This window comes from Herpailurus yagouaroundi, unplaced genomic scaffold (assembly GCF_014898765.1).
Source record: "Herpailurus yagouaroundi ecotype Mexico unplaced genomic scaffold, PumYag 100, whole genome shotgun sequence".
In the NCBI taxonomy this organism is placed as follows: domain Eukaryota; kingdom Metazoa; phylum Chordata; class Mammalia; order Carnivora; family Felidae; genus Herpailurus; species Herpailurus yagouaroundi.
The window spans coordinates 30515315-30535071 of record NW_024412391.1 but is presented as its reverse complement, the minus strand read 5'-3'; the positions used below and the strand labels follow the sequence as shown (position 1 = coordinate 30535071).

Sequence of the window (19757 nt, the reverse complement as noted above, 5' to 3'; positions counted from 1 at the left end):
TAGAGAGAAAATACGTGTGTTAGGTACACTCCATTCAGTCATGAGTTATAATACTGCTGACTGTGAATTCAGTGTTAATGAATCAATTATATATATTAAGTAAGATTTCTTTAAGCAGAAACATAAATAAAACAAAGTTATGCATTGATTGCTTGATGAAAATGTGACCAGATGGAGGCTCACAGAAATCTGACTCTTCCCAAGGGGAGCCATGGTTCAGTATTCACTAATTCAATGTTCATGGTGATTTTATGGAACATCAAAAAAAATTTATCAGGAACAAGCAATTAGAAAATGAAAATGTTGAGATACCATATGTAACAGTTTTAAAAATAAAGAAATTTAGGAATAATCCTAGCAAAGGATAAATAAGACTCTATACAAAAAAAGTTTAAGGTATTATTAGGAGAGATTAAAGGAGCTACGTCTTTCCTGTCCTAAGCCTCATACAGACACACATCCATAATATGCATGGAAATAAAATTTCATAACTTGCCTTGTGTTTTCCTTATTGCCCATAACCGTCTAAGTCAGACTTGTCTTAAATATCTGTAGTCAGATTTGGTGACAAATTCTGATTCAAATTTAAAGCACTTCCTTGAACAAATATATAACTTACTCAGCTTTTTCAAAAATCACTATCCCCAAATCTGCTTTTGGCTGCTGAAACATTTTCATTTTTAAGATTTCCACATTAAATCAAAATCTCTTCAGTGGATGGAATCTGAAGGTACATTTTACTAATGCCTGTTAAGGAAGGTCCTAGCAGAATGGGAGGAGGCAGGATGGGCAGATTACAGGAGGGGGGACATAAAAAGACAAATGTTGTATTATAGTGCCTTACAAACCCTATTCACACTCACAGTGTACTTCCTTTTATTAAAATTAAACCCCTCATATGGCAATTAAAACCTTTTTCTTCTTTCTGAACTCCCAGAAGAATGGAGAAAAGTGATGCTTTATTAAAGCAAGTTCCTTAAGGGAAGTCTGCTATGAAGATCTTGCTTCCTTTTACATGGTCTAAATCTACCTCTGTTTTCCACTGTGACCCCATTTTTGACTCATGAATCAGCTTTACTGCTTACTGAGTCTTTTCAGTCACTTCTCTTCTGAATCATTATGGGTATCATTAATATAAAGCTGTTACTTAGTCAATTTTGGGTTTTGCACTATTTGAGACACATGCCGAGTTATAGACTATAGATTCCACAGTCCCCAAATAGGAAATAGCATATTTTTAAATGCTGTTCTTTGAGAGCTGTGTTTCAGTGTGTAATGTTAAGTTCTAGATGCTGAGAAAACATGCCTTCTCCTCATATTCTTAAAACCCCTCAGGGGCCTCGATGTCTGAATGTTAGAAGAGAAACTGAGTCTGCATCACGCCTAATCATATCATATCCCAGATCAGGCACTGGGCTTCCTCTCCAAAAAACAAAATTATAAATGCAGAACCTGGAATCTTGCCTCGCTGACAATTCTTCAAGTGCTATTTTGTGGTGAATAAGAATCATTCATTTTCCCCTCATCTTCACCAAGTGAATGTTTCATTGTTCAGCTGAGCTGACAGAACAGATGAAGGCGAAATAGGCAATACTCAAGAGCACAGTTACTGATAAATAATTACAACAAGGACATTATAATTATTTAATTAAAATCTGCGCACGGGGAGAGATTATGAGTCTTTCAGCTTGCTACCTCATTTAGATGATACTAGTCATTAACCAATTTAGCTGGAGTCAGCGCCTAAATGTCCACATGCTCCACTTTATCTTTGAAACCTGTGCAGTCAGCAGCCATGGCTGCATGCTCTGTGTCCCACTGCTGGAGAGTACAGACACCCTCCTTAATAGCGTGGGGAGACACTTGCAAGTCTTAACTACCCATAACCATCTCATAAACCTTCTCTGGGATTCTGAAGGTTTTCCTTTGAAACATAGTGCCGGAAATTTTGGTGGCATTTACTCTTATTAGTAACATACTGAAACTTCTGCCAAAGAATAGAAATCAATAGAATACAGGTTTGATGAAGACTGTAATCTCTAAAAATATTTCTTCTCTGATGTATTGAAACCAACTGTTTTAAAGGAAGAGGAGGTTCATCTATGTGACAGTCCTACACCATCTACTCCAAGACTCCAGGATACTAATATTTCAATCTCTACATAGAAATTAAAGTCCCTGCTCTTCAGGCATTTCCTTTTTGAGTATATATATATGAAGAAAAAGGCAGCTACTACATTATTACCACAGATGAGAATGTTGGGGCATGGGAAATAAGGGGGAGAAGCACTGATCTTAATTTTTTTAATCCTAATTTGTTAATGGGGTCTCTCTCTCTCTCTCTCTCTCTCTCTGTCTCTCCTCTCTTCCTCTCTCTCTTTCACACACACACACACACACACACACACACACACACACACACTTTCTCTATTTATTTTGGTTTTACTTTGATTAGTCATTTATTTTACTCTGCGTTGGCCCAGTTCTGCAGATTCACCTAGTTTCTAAAAATGTAACAAATTACTTTATTTCTGAAATCAGCTTTAAGTAGGACATAGTGGCAAATCAATACAGTCCCACCGGCCTCAGTACCTAAAAAAAAAAAAAAAAAAAAAAATAAGACCACTTAAACTATGGTCAAGTAAAAATTTTAATAAAAATAAAATATGTGATCCCTGAACCCTGGGCTACTTCCTTGAAAGTCTGATATGATATAGCCACCCAAACTGGTGAGTCATCTCTGGAAATTTGAGAACCAATAACAATTTTTGACATTTTATGCAATCTGAAGAAGTTGTGTAACACAGGCTTCTGGTCTTTCAGTGCCTCACACAAAATATAAATTTCAGAAATACTAAATGGTATTAATTTTGTATAACACACAGAAAACCAAATACACAAATACCTTCTTGCAAGAATTCTTCTATCTAATCCAGTTCTTTGACACAGGAGATTATTCTTCTACTCATACAGGAGAAATGAGATCTGGACTAAGTAGAAAGGGGAAGACTAGACAACTTTTAGGATTAGTTTTATCTGTATTAATAACTTCCTACCCATAGGTAGACTTTTATGTTTTTTTCTTGTAAATTACATCATAAAAAAAAAAAAAACCTGCTTTCCCTTTTACTCAACTTAAATACATACTCTGCTATAGCAATTCTTCCTACTTGTAGCAACCGATCTAGTTTCTGTCTCAGGGCTTTAACCCTTGCTCTTCCCTCTACCCAAAATGTTCCTTTTTTATGGACCTTTAAATTTCTAGCTCCTTTTTCTGATTCAGATATTAGTTTAACTATCACCTCCTCAGAGAGGTCTTCCCTTGTCTCTCTGCTAAAATAGGCAGCCATTTGTTATTCTTCATCCTAACACCTACTTTTTGTTACCTTTATAGTACCCATCAGTATTTTTAATTACGTAAGTATTCATTTGATTACTATTTTATTGACTGTTTCTCTCTGTAGACTATCAGCTCCATGAATAGAGGTGCCGTGTTGGTCTCATCCACTGTTATAGTCCCATTGTTTGTTACAGTGCATGAAGGAATAGGCCCCCAATCGACTTGGAAGTAATAAGTAGAAAGTTTTATTATTTAAATACCTTTGCTCCTGGGGCGCCTAGGTGATTTAATCAATCAAGCATCTAACTCTCAATTTCGAGGCATATTCCAGGATTATGGGATCAAGCCCTGCATGGGCTCTGTGCTGTGCAGGGATTCTGCATGGGATTCTCTCTCTCTCTCTCTCTCTCTCTCTCTCTCTCTCTCTCCCTCTGCACCTCTCTCTTGATCACACAGTCTCTCTTTCTCTCTCTCTCTCTCTTTCTAAATTAATAATAAAAAATAATAACTTTGCTCCTTCTTTTATTTTACCTTTTGATCTAAGCTGGCTAAATTGTTGACTAGTGGTTGAATATTATTGGCAAGTATTGTCTGGATCTTTGTGCATTACTTTGTAATTTTTAACTTTACTCCTACAACGTTTTGTTTATTTTGACTTTGTGATATCTTTCTCTATTGAATCTCATTCTGTTTATTTGTTTAATGTTTATTTTTGAGAGAGAGAGAGAGTGCATGAGTTGGGGCGATTGGGGGGGGGGCGCAGAGAGAGAGAGAATCCCAATAAGGCTCAGCACTGTCAGCACGGAGTCCTATGTGGGGTTTGATCTCATAAACAGTCAGATCTAGAGCTGGACATTTAACTGACTGAGCCACCCAGGTGCCCAACCATTCTGTTTATTTTTTACCACCTCTCTAATTGAAATCTATCTAATAAAAATATTAAAATATGGTATTTTAATTTTCCTTCATTTTTCTTATTTTTTTTATTTCACGGGGATCCTGTTCTCTATCATTTATGAATAGTTCCCTCAAAGAAACCCTCAATTCATTTTCTAGTTTCAAAATCATCAAGTCAGTCACTGTAGAATCAATCCATCCATACTTATAAGATTACTTCAGCAATAAATGAAACTAAAACAATATTCTTAGTCTGTTATTCAGGGTGGGGGGCTCACTAGATTCCCTCCTTGGTTAAAGTAGGCATATATAATTTTCTCTGATGATAAACATTAAGATTTTCCTAAATTTGTTGGTTTGCCTATTTTATAACAGCTCTAAAATTCTACCCTGGGTAAAATTTTTTGTCATTTAAATAAAATAATGAACAAGACTTGAGCAATATTTTTGTTTATGCTGAATTAAAGTTACATGTCATTCTACATGAAGCAAAATATTCTCATGCATTAAAAACATGTGTTTGGCCAAATCGTGGCAGTTTGGTAAATTATATTGTTCCTGGGATAGGGATGTTTAAGTTATTTGCAAAGAGAAGATGGTTCATAGCACAAGGTCTGCTACAGTCTTATTTTCCCTTTGTATATTATTGTAATGTAATTATGAGTATATTGACACTTTTCCTTGGCATTTAATTTCTTTAACTATCCCATGCAAACTATGGCTCAAACCTCTCACAACTTTTTTTTTTAATTTTTTTTTTAACATTTATTTATTTTTGAGACAGAGAGAGACAGAACATGAACGGGGGAGGGGCAGAGAGAGAGGGAGACACAGAATCGGAAGCAGGCTCCAGGCTCTGAGCCATCAGCCCAGAGCCCGACGCGGGGCTCGAACTCACAGACCCCGCGAGATCGTGACCTGAGCCGAAGTCGGACGCTCAACCGACTGAGCCACCCAGGTGCCCCTCTCACAACTTTTTAAACCGCAAAGTTGATCATATATTGTCACTTTCAATACTATGGATATCAAAGTTGTTGCTCTCTTTATCATGGAATGAGGAGCAGCTGGGGAAGTTGAAACACCGGGGCAACTTATTCAGTGTCTTATAGGTTGGGTATTATGACGTGGCTGTGAAATCTTGTTTGGAGTTTCATCCATTATTAGAGTGGGTATAAGAGGACTGTTTATACATATGAATCAAAATTATTTTGTTACCCAGTATAAACAGTTTTCCAATTCTCCGCTATTTTGAATTTTGCATATATTTCCTAGTCCGAGACCTAGATACTTAATATTTGGTTAGGTGTCTTATTTTGTAATTTTGATCAAAGCATTCATGAAGATGCCTCCAAAATCACTATACAATAGTGAAACACATAAACCTTGTTAGAATCTCAAATATCCCAATTTTACCCTGCGTATAAGTATTTCTGCATTGTCTTATTTTCTTACCTCTTCAGATGGTGATCATCATAAGAGAAGTGATTTTTTCTCATTCCTTTGGTGTATCTCTAAAGTTCCTACTCTGAGCCTTGGACCTGTAAGTACTCATTCAACATTTGTGGGGAAAAAATTGTATTAAATATCCTGCTATGAATGACCAACTTTAAAAATGCATAGGATATGAAATAATCTGACATTTTTAAAGTAAAAACTCATAAAAGCCATTGAGACTCTAAAATATCAGTCTGTAACTCTTTTTTTTTTTTTTTTTTTTGAGTTTCCAATCTAAACCACTTGTATAGAGGCTTTCCATCCAGACAACCTATTTAGAAGAGATACCTATTTCTGAAATAGTGCCAGAAACCTGTGAGGTCAGACTAGATATCATGCAAAAGATTAGCTGAGTGAAAAAGGAAAAGCCCACATGCTCTTAAAAACCTTCAACACAAATAATCAGCAGCAATAATTGCAAAGAAAAAAATGTAGCTGATAACACAGTGAATCTCTTACAGATGAACTGGCATTACAATTTCTGAAATATCACTGTGAAGTTTTGCTTCTCAACTTGTGGTTGACTCTCTTTATTAATGTAACCTCTTGGGGGATGATATTACATCACCTTGTACGTGCGATCTGCACATGGTTGTTAAAGACCTTTAAATCTAATGTGCACTGACCTCTTGAACATTTGCTCTCGCTGGTGGTTTCCAATTTCTTCTATATCAAATGGTGACCTTAACATTCTAACTCACAGATATAACTATTAGAATTGAGCTGACATGATAAATGACTACTCTTGCCATCCTGGTCATATTTTTATTTTTCAAAGATTCAGTTGATAGTTTGGTCTTTTCAGTTTGCCTTTTACTTCTCCTGAATAATGGCCATTTCATTATTAATTTGCATCCCCCACAGAAGAAAAAGAAATACTCAAATAATTTCATTACCAAATATAATCTCTGAAAGTCATTGTTTGATAGTATTAATCAATTATTTGATTTTTTTCTCAAAATTAATCCAGGAACAGTATATGCAACCATGTATACCCATGATTATCTAAAAATCTGCTATCTTTCATATTTGCAGATTTCATCATTTACCTATTATGCCTAGTTCTACTGTTCTCACAATTATCTACAGTTATTTTTAAAAGCCTTCATTATTTAGGCAACTATCAAAGTTTTCTCTAGTCCTAATTCACCATAGGTTAGTTTCCACAGTTTATCCCCACCGTTGATGTTTATCTTCCTGCTACCTGATACTAAATATGTCTGAACCCACATCCATTCTCTCCAGGCACTGTCATCACCAAACTGTCTGTCCTTGATTATCATCAACAGCAGAACAGCCCTGTCCTAGCTTATGACAATAACAAATTGAGACTCATCCTTCAGTTATGTTCACATAAATTATCTATACTACCTAAAAGATTATTTTTCACTTAGCAAGATTTTAGAAACTCTAATTAACATATTATGTTTAGTCTAGATATCCATCAATTGGCTTAACTGAATTTGTAGCTATATGATTGCCTAAATAAACTTGATATATAACTACAGCATAGTTAGATAAAAATTTTTAATGTTAATGAGGATTTGTTTAATGGACAATAATAGTTCCATTATTTAAACACTAAAAGGCTAAGTGCTATAGTCAAAAATTAAACTAAGCTATTTCTTGAATTATTAATTTGCTTCCATTTAGGTGTCCTCCTTAGAACATTTTATAATCTGAAAAAATTTTGACTCTTTCATGATCATTAAATTTTTACTGAAAGAGTTAAAATATTTTCTGTCTAATACACCTCCAAAAATAGCCTTATTTAACTTGACAAACACAGTCCAATACTTATTTAAGCTATTTTGAAAATAATGGAAAAATCTTATTAATAACTGTTTTCTCTTGTGGGGTGTGGTGAGTAGTAATTTAGGGCAGATGAGAGCAAAGCAATTTAACATTTCCCTTGTTAGTTCCTTTGACCTACAAGTTTGGAGGTCTCTGCAACACCCTTGAGCTTTTTCCACAGGATAAAGTAATGGTTGCTAGGACTTTGCCAAAAAATTCTCTGTTTTGCTGTTAGGTTCTACTTATATCTCATCCAGGCATTTCTTTCTTATATTATTTCTGTCTGCAAGAAGAGGAAAAAAATGTGTGTGTGTGCGTGCACATTGCTTGTAGATATTATATATATATATGGTATATACAGTTAACCCTTGCACAACATGGGTTTGAACTCCAAAGGTCCACTAATATGTGGATGTTTGTAAATAAATACAGTACAATATAGGTGTATAATCCCTTCCTTATGATTTTCTTAATGACATTTTTTTCTCTACTTTGTTATAACAATACAGTGTATAATACATATATAAAATATGTGTTAATTTTTCATGTTATTGGTAAGGCTTCTTTCTGGTCAATAGTAGGCTATTGGTAGTTAAGTTTTGAGGAGTCAAATGCTTTATGTGGATTATCAACTCTGCTAGGGGGCCAATGCTCATATCCCTGCATTATTTAAGGGTCAACTGTATTAAATTGCAGGTAGCATATATCTATATTATATATGTTTCTTTCCACATAAATTGTCTCTTGGCTAAAGTTGATATTGCTCAAAGGAATGATGCCCTTTAATTTGCTCTTATGTAATGAATCTATGTGTCCGATGAGTTAGGAATATATATTGCCTTTACCTTAAACAGCATGGCCATTTTCTTTAACTCACTTATGGAGTTACCTCTCACCATGGTTCCCATTTCCTTCTGTCTTGGCTCTTCAACCAGGTCAAGAGAAAATAAATCATGCAAGTATATTTTTGAGGAAACCAGTAAATGACTACTAGCAATAACTTATTGAAGTAAACTACTTGATTACCTTCAGGGCTTCTCTGAACCCTTTTATATTCTGGGTTTGTGGTGACTGCCTATTTTCACAATTCAGAGCAAATGCCAAATCAAAATATTATCCAGTGAAAAACGTTCAGAGCTGTGAGTCAGCCAGCCCACAGTGCAATTGTAATTCTACCCTTACCTAACAGAGAATTTTGATAATTCCTGAAGTTTCCTGGATTTCATTTTCTTTGTTCGTAACATGAAGTAGTTGGATTAAGTTATCTAAAATTTCCTGCTATTCAGTTCTGGGGTTGAGAATACTGTAAACAGAATTGAGAAAAAATAGTTTGACTTCAGTCAGTTTCCATTCTCACTTTCACCTTTCCTCCCGCTAGAGGCGCCAGGTGCACTCATTCTGCCCAAGGCCTCCTCAATCCATAAATTGCCGGCCTGACCCCTGACAAGTTTGAGCTGGTGACTTCTGAGCCTAGGCAAAGTCTGCTTTATTTTGAAATAGTGCCAACCTCCAATAAATGCAACCTGAAATGAAAGCAAACTCCTAATATCTAATCTTTTTTATCATAGTCTACTCTTTGCTCTCTCTCATCAGCTCAGGAGTGTTTTACAGCAATATTATTATCTAGTTGTATAGAAAACTGCCATTTTCACATATTTCAATAGCAGTTTAAATTACTACAATCTTTATACAAAGTAAATTGGTAATAAGCAACAAGAAGATTTCCAATTTTTTCATAATCTCTGACCCATAAGTTCAACATCTAAGACTTTGTTTTCAAGAAATATTAGGAGAGACACAAAATATTAGGAGAGACACTATTCCTAGGGAGGAGGGGGGTAGATTGAAAACAACAAAAATATCCAAAATATGACATCTGTTAAATAAATTATGAGTACCTCTGTAATGGGGCATTATATAGCCATAAAAATCATGGTTTAAAGAATAATAATATGGCAAAAAGGTGACAAGTCAATCAGTATAATTTCCAATTGGGAAAATTCAGGAAAGAATAGAAAAACAAAGAAAAATATCTGGATGTCCACTACTCAAGTCTATCATTGTTTATACATTTGTGAATTTCTCCTATCTCTATTAAAACCAAGTATTGCTTTAAAATGTAAACAATAGAAAAACAAACAAAAAAACCTCATTTAAAGGACTTTTCTGTGCCAATGGCCACATATTAAAAAGAAACCAAGGTGTGTGTGTGTGTGTGTGTGTGTGTGTGTGTGTGTGTGTGTGTCTGTCTGTCTGTCTGTGTGTTTGTGCTGAGGCATGAAAACCCGGGAAACCGATTCAGAGTTTGTATACATGTAAATGTAAAAATCATATAGACACATGGAGCCTTCAACAATATTGCAGTTTCTCCCTCTCAGCAGGGTTTTTTCAACATCAACAGATAATTATTTGGGGGGGGATTTCTCTGTGTATTGTAAGATGTTTAGTAATATCTCTGACCTCTCTGTGATAGATGTCACTATTAATTCTCCCCTCACCAGTTCGTAATGACCAAAAATTGTCGCCAGATGTCACCAGATTTCTCTTGAGAGACAGTATCATTGCCACTCGAGAACCACTGCTCTAAAGCTACATTCTTCTAGACGGTTTCTTTTTAGCAGCAAAAGGATATATCGTTAGATTGTTTTTATTGGGTAGGAAAGCAGAAGATCCGGATATAAGACACTGTTGGGAAGATTTGCCACATACTCCTGACTCCTAAGTGTTGGTTTGTTGTTGTTGTTGTTGTTTAAATGTTTTCAAGTACTGGCACTGTCTCCTAAGGTATGGCTCCCGTACACAGCAGCTGGGATAGGAGAGGCCAGAAGCTTTGGATCCCCAGTAGTCTCAGTCTCCAGCATCTGACAAGCAGGCAAAGTCTTAAATATTATTTTTATATCTCTAGGTTGACACCATCCACCAGTCCAAGAGAAACAGAACTGCCACAGCCTCCCGTATATCTCCCCACCTGGGAGGGATAGGAGTACCTCTGTTACTATTCCCTGTGACCTCTACTGACACCGTGGGGGAGTGGTTACTGCTTGGCAATAGTGAATGGCCTGACTTTCCACTAGGCTTCCTTTGACACCACCCCAGTGAGGATGAGAAGGGGCACCTAGTTATGCTGGTGGGGGTGGAAGTCCAGCTCCCCATTTGGTTTCCACTGACGCCACAATGGGAGGCCTCATCCCTGACAGTAGTCAAATTCCTGGCTCCCTTCCTGGCCTTCTCTGACACCACCCTAGTTGGGGAGGAGTTGGGACACCTCAGTAAGCCTTGGCATGGGTAGAATTCCAGGCTCCCCACATGGCCTTTGCTAGTGCAGGTAGAAATGGAGCCGGCATTTTATTAGTGGTGTTTATTAGTGTGTTTAGCTGGAGTAGAGCAACTGCTTTCTAAAAGCTTTCTGCTTGCCAGGCTGCCCCTTCCCTGGCCATTGGCTAGAGAGAGCAGGCTTTCCTTGAGGCTATTTTTGTCTGCATCCTTTGGCATTTCCAGGTTATCTGCTAACTCAGCTCCAAATCTGGGATATACGAAGTAAAAATATATGTACTTATGTAATGTATAGCTTCCCCCAAATCATCTTTTTCATTGACATTTTTGAAGTTACTAGCATAAGAAGTTACAAAGAAATATCCTAATTTAGTCTTCTACATGTCTATAAATTCTTTGCTTTTAATTTGTACTCTTGTATTTTCCTGAGTTCAAGAAAAATCTCTTACCTCAGGCCACACTGAAGGTCTAGAATATTGTTTTGACTTAATGTATATTATTGCTCTTATAGAACAGTATTGTATGGACAGGTACATTTACAATTAGGCAGCTTGAGAATGGGATAGTAATCATACCATTTCCTTACCATGTGACCATAGACTGGTCATGAATCCTACATAGGTCTTATTTTCATCCTCTCAGATAGAATGATATATCTGTCCTACAGTTTTGCAATGAAGCTGAAATAAAATTAAATAAATGCTGGCAATTAACACCGCTTCTGGCTTTTAGGAGGTGCTTGATACATGCTAGATTTTCGCTGATATAGGGAGGAAAACATTTTCCTCAACCCTCTTAGCATCCTGGGTCAGGTTTTAAAATTAAACTGACAAAGCCAGATTAAGAGGAGAAAAGCATATACATTTAAGTTTTACATAATACAGCAGCCTTCATAAGGAAATGAAGTCGCAAAGACACAGACTTGTCTTTTTATGCTGGGTTTGATGGGGAGTGGAGAGTTGGTTGGGTAAAGGAGTAGGAGGTAATTATACATTACATTGGGGGAAATTTAGACAGTCCTGTTAAGATTCTTCTTGGGGTCCCTTTGTCTTTGGAGAAAAAGATGCTCCTTTCCTCTGTAAATACAAGGGCACCTCTCACAGGAGGATTTTATGGCCTGTTTCAGGGAAGGATGATATGGATAGGTGAACTTTTCGGTTTCTGCCATGTTCTCAAACTCCTTCAGGTTAGATTATTCAATATTGCACAGTGCCATATTTTAGGGTAGTATGTCCTGCATCCCATCACTATTTTAGAGTATAATGAATAATTACATTGATGGTGACATTCTTTATCTTTTCAAATTTATTAGTAAAATACTCTAATTTGAATTTATGCTCTCAATAAATTTGTTTTAAATACTATATAATATTTAAATATTAATGTTAGTTAGTAAGGAAGTTTCCCAGTAAAGTACTTTCTCAAAAAGAATACAAGTCAGAGATATCTAGGTGGCTCAGTCAGTTGAGCGTCTAACTTTAGCTCAGGTCATGATATTACAGTTCGTGGGTTTGAGCCCCATGCAGGGCTCCATGCTGTCAATGCAGAGCCTGCTTGGGATTCTCACTCTCTCCTGTCTCTCTCACCCTCTCCTGCTCACACTTTCTTTCTCTCAAAATAAATAAATAAACTTGAAAAAAAAAAGAATGCAAACCAAAGTAAAGAAATTCATGTCATTCAGCTTTGTGAGAGGATGTTATTTTATGTGTCCATCCTCTTCTGTTTATATTGGACCAAATTATGTTCTTGTTACCTTAACACACCCCATGTTTAATACCCAGCTCTTCATGCTTTCTCCTGTGATCCTGTTCCCTAGGTCTCTGCTTTAGCAGGCTATACCCATTAAGAATTTTCAATATTAGAGAGGTGCCTGGGTGGCTTAGTCAGTTAAGCATCTGACTTTGGCTCTGGTCATGATCTCATGGTTCGTGAGTTTGAGCCTCGAGTTGGGCTCTGTGCTGACAGCTCAGAGCCCAGAGCTTGCTTTTGATTCTGTGTCTCCCTTTCTTTTTGCCTCTCCCCGCTCATGCTCTGTTTCTCTCTCTCTCAAAAATAAATAAACATTAAAAAAAGAATTTTCAATATTAGAAAACAAAAATAACATCTTAATATGGGGTTTGGTGATCAGTGATTGAATAAGAGGGTCAGCTGTATTAAAGAGCCTCAAAACCAGTTGACTCAGTATTTGGTTTTTCAGTCTAGATCTTGCCCTGCTACCTAATTGGTTGGACACAGAATCTGATCAGAAACAAAACAAATGGGGCTTCTGTGTGGCTCAGTCAATTAAGCATCCAACTCTTAATTTAAGCTCAGTTCATGATCTCAGGGTTCGTGAGACAGAGCCCTGAGTCAGGCTCTGTTGTGACAGCAAGGTGCCTGCTTTAGATTCATTCTCTCTCTCTGCCCCTCCTCGGCTCATGCATACACATGCACACAGTCTCTCTCTCTCTCCCTCAAAATAAATAAACTTAAAACAAAAAACCAGACAACACAGACAAGAAAATCCAAGATTTGGAATTTACATGCCAGGAGGAAAAAATGGCAAACAAGTTGGGATAAGAATGGGAAAATTTAGTTGCAGAGTACAAACTGTAAACTTTACAAAAGTATAGCATAAATGCAGAAAAGTGCACTAATTATAAGTGCACAGCTTAATGTATATTTCACAATGTGAACACATTTAAATAACCATCATCGAGATTAAGAAGCAGAACATTAGGAGAGCTCCATGCTGCTTTCCAGGCACTATTTCTACCTGCCCCAAGGGGTAACCCTATTCTATGTTCATTCTGAAGCTGTGCAACACTGGCAAGGGCTATATGCCCTCCCTGACTTTTGGTAGGAGAGAACATTCTATTTGAAATCCAGGATAAGATATGATTTCCTCAATTTATGAATTCTATGATGATTTTTCTTATTATATAGCAGCATTAAACTCCTTATCCTTTAGCCTCTTAAAAATCTTGAGACTTAACCATTTCATAGCCACTGTGAAGACAGTTTTAACTGAGTTCCACATATGGTATGGAATCACAAAATGACTCAATAAAACAAGGACTATTTGTAATCACTCCACATTTGCTGAGGAAACAGGATAAATGAGTTGGCCAAAGTCTTAGTGTTAACAAGTGGCAGAGTAGGGAGTAGAGTGCAAATTAATCTGATTCTAAAGTGTAAATTCTTTTTTTTTTTTTTTAATTTAAAAAAAAATTTTTTTTTCAACGTTTATTTATTTTTGGGACAGAGACAGAGCATGAACGGGGGAGGGGCAGAGAGAGAGAGGGAGACACAGAATCAGAAACAGGCTCCAGGCTCTGAGCCATCAGCCATCAGCCCAGAGCCTGATGCGGGGCTCAAACTCCCGGACCGCGAGATCATGACCTGGTTGAAGTCGGACGCTTAACCGACTGCGCCACCCAGGCGCCCCTAAAGTGTAAATTCTTAACCACAAATTTATTCTCACACTCTCCCACAGATACCAATAAGATCTGATATTGTTGAAACTCTCTCCTTTATTTCGCTTTGATCGTTTCACATTCAGTGGCTCATTGTAAAAATTGCTTCCATCATTTGATAGTTTTGGAACTTAAATGTAGAAGCAAAGATAAAAAAGAAAGCTGCTGGAAATGATGTGCCCAGTAAAATCATATATTCTGGAAGTTTTAATGAAGACTTACACCTTAGATGATGGACTACATCCTTAATTTTTAACTATTAAGATAATATAAAAACTTCCTCTTAGATGTGATATTTAGCTACAGGAATAACTGTTGAATGAGAAGGTCATGTATTGTACCTTCTGGAATATTTTCAAGCTTTGTAATTAGTAAATGCTATCTAGAATTAGATCATTAAGTCTTCGTGGGATACTCCATTTATATTTAAAGGTTTGGAATCAAAGCACTTTTAACACATGCCAATCTCTTAATCTATGAAGGTACTAGTTTCAAAGATTAGGTGTCAATTATCAATGAGTTTATGGCATAAACAATGTTCCATAATAGTAAGTAAATTCACATGAAGAAAAACTATTTAAGGTTTCATCTTTTTTACTTTTTACCTAGTATTGCACCTGTAGGAGACATAATATATAGTTATTCTAGTAAATAACCAAATGTCCTTACAGTTCAAGTATAAAGTAACAGGTTGATGATGAAATAGATTTATTCTGAAATCAAACTCTCATTATTATGCCTGACCCATTAATACACAGTTCTTTGTGCCTTAGATTTACACAGTCCTCAAGCAAGAAGAAAAGGTTATTAAAATTAATTTTTCCCGTAGGACTTATTCTGGATTTTCACACACATTGCACAAGCAAAATGGCTTTTAAAACTCATGCTTTTTGTCATCCTAATTGTTTTACACATCTTGGCAACTTTTCACACCCTGCATAAAACAGGGGATCATTAGGAGTCATTAGAAAATAATATTTTTCTTGCAAATGCATTAGAGAATTTGCACATTATTTTATGCCATTTTGGGAAGAGATGTAAATTGTGACTAATCATGAATCAAACAGGGTCACTTAACAATAATGCAGGAAAGAGTTTCTCAGCAATAGCATTTCAGAAATGAGAACTTGATGGGATTTGGACATTGAACCCTTATTACCTGAAAATAAATGTATAGCATTTTATTTTTATTTGATAGTTTTTAGTTCTTAAGTGATTAGGTGATATTTTGATTTCTTCTTAGGTGTTACAAGAAGAAAATAAGTGTAAGGAAATGAACAATAAAATCAAAGTCAAAGGTGAAAGTTGTATTCTTAGTTTACTTTTACCAAATGATTTCTTACAGAAAGAACATAGATATGAAGTGGGAGAGAAGGAATGTAAGGTAAATTTAGCAGAAGTATGCAATTTAGATAGTGAGATGTTGTTGGAGGAAGAAAAAAAGGCCTGTATTTCAGTATTACCAACGTTTAAGTCATATGAATGAACAAATATGATTTTATAGCCACTTTATGGAGGATCCAGGAGTAGTATTATCATTAGATCCTTAAGAACAACAAGAAAAAATAATCAAATCATTGCCATGTAAATCAAGTGCATACATAAAGAGCAAATAAAAAGCATTCTCTAACTTTGTTTCTTAGAGCCACTTCTCTTTATTCAGTCATACGCAGTTGCATGTGCACTGAGGTCCTGAACAAATAAGATGTCAGAATCACATAGTGAACTTTACATTCTAACTTTCTTGACATTTTTTATAACAATCTTTTATTTATCAAAACTAAGAAATTAACATTGATACAACACTATTTACTGAACTACAGACTTCATTCATATTTCTCCCAGTTTTCCACTATTATCTTTTTCTGTTGCAGGATCTAGTTCAGATTACCACATTGTATTTAGTTTAATACCTCCTTAGTCTCTTCCAATCTATGATGACTTCTCCTTCTTTCCTTATCTTTTATGGCCTTGATGCTTTGAAGAGTCGTTGTTTTTTATTTGTAGAATGCCTCTCAATTGAGTTTGTCTGATATTTTCTCATGACTAGATTAAGGCTTTGGGGTTTGAGGGAAGCATAGCATGGATGTGCCCTTCTCATTTAATCATATGAGGCCAACTCCTTCTTTTAAAACTTACTTTAAATTGGTTTCCACAGGAAGTTTATTTGTGTGGTATAATTCTCTGGGTATGCAAGCTGTAGACATGTTCTTGGCCTTTCTTGCCTAAAAAGAATAAATGAAAAAGTTGGAAAAGGAGTCAAGACAGTTTTATGGACCAAACAGAATATTAACAGGATCTAAGAAATTATGAGAATCGTTGTTAAAAAAGCTAGAGTCATTTTATGCTATTTTAATTGGACATCTCTGCCATGCTGATTGACATCTGTGGCTCTTTTCAACTCAGTTGAGAATAAATAACATCAATGACCACTGTTTTCTGTCTATTATTTATAAGCTACTGAGGTTCAATGAGTCTTCTCACTAGAGTGGCCTCTGCATCAGGAAAAAGGTAATGAGAAATGCAATAATTGCTGAAGTTGGACTGATAGATGGTAAGGATCATGTCCAAAGACACATTTATATTCTTCATTGGCTGATAATCTGCTTTGTTACTTGTTGTTTACAAATAAGCCTTGAGTTTCACACAATCTGGTCACACAGGTAGACTTCGGAGCCAGATTGCTTGGGTTCAAATTCTTGCCCTTCCCTTTCTAGTTGCCAAGTCACTGTCCGTTCTACATATTTTGAGCTATTGCACATAGAACCCTAAAACAACAACACCTAGTAAGTATTCAATAATTATTAACTGCTATCATTGTTCAAAGCTACAAGACTTTATTAGTAAATATTTTATGTGTCACATTTTAGTGTGGACAAATAAGGCATAGAACTTTTTAAGGGAAAAGGGGCATTATACAAATAAAAGTACTCTTACATAGTTTGCTTAGCCTTTTTTATATCATTTATTATATATATATATATATATATATACACATATATATATATATTTCCCTATATCCCAAAATTAAATGCTTAGTTTCCTATTTTAAGACTGAATTCATATTTATTTTTCCAAATACATTCTTCTTTCAGTTCTCATTTGTTTTACCAACATTCACATCATGTTTAGTTTTCAGATATCAGGCCTCTTTATACCTAAACTGTCCCTGTTAATATTGACTTTTAGATTCAAAAGTTGGCTTAAAAACCTGGAGAATTTTATATTTATTCCTGGTATACCATAGCAGTTAAAGCTATTTATTTAGTACTCTTAAATAGTTTATTTAGTAATCTATGCTGCTAATAAAAATGGGAAATCAAAATATAAATAAACTCATTAAGAGTTTGCAGACTGGGATGACAAGTACTGTTCACATAAATAAACAGTGACGTATAATCATCCTTTTATGATCTGATTTGCCTGGTTTTGTTTGAGCATGTAGGATGATCTTCTAGGTAAGATCGCTTCTTGCTTTTCCAAATTGGAGCATCCTACAGGCTATATAAAATAACTGTACAACAAATTTATACTCCCACAAAAACTGTTTCACTATCCTCGCTGTGATGAAATTATATCCAGTATATGATATAAACAGCTCTTCATTAAATGAAGGAGTTTCTTTTCACTCATTCATGTGTGAATCCTGTGATTCCCATTAACAATGATCTGAGGAACACAAATAAAGCTATTCTTGAAGTTCTTACACAAAGTGAAAAAGGGCTCTCTCAGAAGTCTCTACCAAATCTGTCATCAAGTCTCATTGGCTGAAATTGGGTCATCTACCCATTCCTTGCTCACTGTTCAAGGAAATGCATTGCCTGGAGCTGGCATTGGTCCAACTTATCATGACACAGGTCAGCTGGAGGGCAGAGGACAAAAGGTAAAATCTATGAGTTCTGTTAGGAAGAAGAAAGGAGAATGAATGAAAAATAGGCAATTAAAAATGTGTATTATGGTAAAAATTGGACATATATTAAACATACATCCACATGTCTATTAGTGTAAGAAAGTTTCTGCCTTCACAAACTTACATTCATTGGCAAATACAGACACTCAAATTAAAATAACTTTAATATTCAATATGTGCAACAAAAAAACTGAAACAGGGTAATGGGGGATGCTCATTTTAGGGAGGTGGCCTCTCTGAGATGGCGGTATTTTAGTTAAGACTGGAATGGTCACAAGAGGCAGCCAGGTGAAGACCTGTGGAAAGAATGTTCCATTTCAGAGAGAAAGGCAAGTGCAAATTCCCCAAGGCAAGCTTGGCCTTTTCAAGTGAGAGAAAGACTGGCAGAGCTACAACCTCATGAAGGAGGTAAGAGATTGGATATGAGAAGTCTTTGGGACTAGCTCATGTCCAGATCATAATGAAAAGTTTGGATTTTGTTCTCCTTGAACTGGAAAGGCACCAGGGTTGCATTTCTGGGGAGAAAAGAGAGGCATCAAAGAGAGGTAAAGCTTTCTGATGTCAGTCTCACAATTTCACCTGCATTCGTTTGTGTCAGCCAATCTCTTTGATCATGGGGTTTGAGACCATTCATTTGAGTACCCCCAATATTTTTCTGATTTTCTGCAAAAATTATTGGTTAATTTTTCATATGCAGTTATTCTTTTTTTTTTTTTTTGAACGTTTATTTATTTTTGGGACAGAGTCAGAGCATGAACGGGGAAGGGGCAGAGAGAGAGGGAGACACAGAATCGGAAACAGGCTCCAGGCTCCGAGCCATCAGCCCAGAGCCCGACACGGGGCTCGAACTCACGGACCGCGAGATCGTGACCTGGCTGAAGTCGGACGCTTAACCGACTGCGCCACCCAGGCGCCCCATCATATGCAGTTATTCTACAAAATGGGTCACTTTCTAATTTTAGAGAACCCATACTATTAACTTGAAACCACAAATTTACAACTGTCCAAAATGGAAGTTGGGCTTTATTGCAGAATTACTGAGGTAGTCAAAATATCCAGACTGGCTGGGAAACATTTTAAATGAGCAGATTTGTCAAGGTATGTACCATAAGTCAGAAGTAACTGCTATTCCTTCAACAGTCTAAACTGTCAACTCCATCCTCCTCCTGAATAAAAATAAACATTTTCTCCATAACAAAGGCTTTTTATAAAAGCAATAAAACAACTCAAGGGAGCATTGTTATCATGAGCTAATCACGCCCTTGGGGAATTAGAGGCACTTAGCTGCACCCAATGCCTCACAGCACCTGAGGGCTGTGATTATCTCCTGATAACCTCCCAGTCTGTCAGACAGACCTTGTTGGTTAATTAGATAATATTCAACTTGGTAATACTGTTTTTGAAGATTTTTTTGGAAGTTGCATAAACAAACACAATTTATAAAAACACCTACATACATACACACACATATCAGCCAAAAATTGGATAATTATCATTTACTTCAAATGAAACCAAGTTTTAAATAACTATATTTATATGTATATTTGTATTTATATTTATATTTATATTTATATTTATATTTATATTTATATTT

General features: G+C 36.0%; 1 long non-coding RNA gene across 2 annotated transcripts in view; it reads left to right on the top strand.

Annotated features, from left to right (window-relative positions):
- The window catches only part of LOC121028458 (uncharacterized), a 207809-nt gene that overhangs the window by 97320 nt on the left and 90732 nt on the right, over positions 1 to 19757 (top strand). For both annotated transcript variants that reach the window (XR_005789237.1, XR_005789236.1), the window contains exon 2: positions 5698 to 5777. This is a non-coding gene — a long non-coding RNA (uncharacterized LOC121028458). The remainder of the gene's footprint in view (positions 1 to 5697; positions 5778 to 19757) is intronic.